The sequence below is a fragment of the Rhagoletis pomonella genome, unplaced genomic scaffold (genome assembly GCF_013731165.1).
Source record: "Rhagoletis pomonella isolate Grant_MI unplaced genomic scaffold, Rhpom_1.0 Rhpom_scaffold_00002, whole genome shotgun sequence".
Taxonomy (NCBI): Eukaryota; Metazoa; Arthropoda; class Insecta; order Diptera; family Tephritidae; genus Rhagoletis; species Rhagoletis pomonella.
The window spans coordinates 56,583,945-56,585,445 of NW_023458556.1; positions in this window are offsets into that span (position 1 = coordinate 56,583,945).

Consider the following 1,501-nt stretch of genomic DNA (forward strand, 5'->3'; position numbering starts at 1 on the left):
TATTTACTGATTTATCGAAGATTTTGTATTTCTCTAAATTACCGTTATATGGGATGTGGGCGTGGTTATCGTCCGATTTTAAAAATTTTCGGCGATTTTGTATGCTGTACCAAGGCCGATAACTGTGCCAAGTTTGGTAGAAATTGGTACAGCGGTTACCAAGATATACACATGTAACCATAAGTGGGCGTGGCTACGCCCATTTTCCAAAAATGTATAATATTCTTATTTTTTGTCAAAAAATTATTGTAAATACCAATTTTGAGTGCTTTATCTTCAGTAGTTACTAAAATATCGCAGTTTTCGTATTTCTGGAAATTACCGTTATATGGGAAGTGGGCGTGGTTACAGTCCGATTTCGCCCATTTTCAATAGCAACCTACCTTGGATTAAGGGAAACCTATATACCAAATTTCGTTGAGATATCTCAATTTTTACTCGAGTTATCGTGTACACGGACAGACGGACAGACGGACAGACGGACAGACGGACAGACGGACAGACGGACAGACGGACGGACAGACAGACATGGCTTAATCGATTTCTTTTTTCATCCTGATCATTTATGTATACATTTGTCTATATCTATCTCGATTCGTTTTGGCTGTTACAAACAACCGTTATGTGAACAAAATTAATATACCCTTGTGCACAAGTGCGCTCGGGTATAAAAATATGAATATATTTTTTCGATATAGAACAATCCTAGGGGCTTAGAGCACAAAAAATCCGACTTCACTTTTTCACATGCATTTGTTGACCACCCTAATGCACATCCAAAACTCAAAAACTGAGAGAGCAGACGTTCATTTTGGTGCAAGAGGGGCATTCATTTTATGCTGGAAAAACTTTAGCCAGCAAAAATTATCCATCACGAAAACATTTTTATGATCTGAAAACATATGGTTGCAATTTTTGCAAACAAACAACACTTACAAAAATCAGAGCGAATGAACAATAAAAAAAAGTATGCTTGAGATGCTTCGCAAGAGAAACAATAAAATATTCTGCCAAACAAGTAGATCTCTGAGAAAAAACGGAAAGATGCAATCGACCTTCACAGTAGTCGTTTTTACAGGAAGGCCATAGCCTTGGGTGAACAAACTTTTCCCTGGCTGATGGTGCTAAAATATTTCTTGATAATTATCATTGATTCTACTTCTGTAATTATCGACGTAGGCGATAATCAGCCTGCTGGCGTGGACTAGGAAAATATGAGTGGATAGTAGTTTATTCTTGATGAACATAATGTAAGTACCTCGGGGGCAAGAATTGATTGAAAATATATGTAACTAAAAACTTAAATATCAAATGCCGATAAGCGGAAAGACTGGACGAGCATATTTTTGAACTCAATCTGTTTTTTAAGCCTTTCCCACGACAAGTGGGGTCTACATAACCGGCACGACTCAGACTTGTGTGTATCTGACCAAGGACGATCACTCCAGTAGCATTCCAAAAAAAGACTTCAGGAATTGTAATGATGTGAAAAACAGTAATC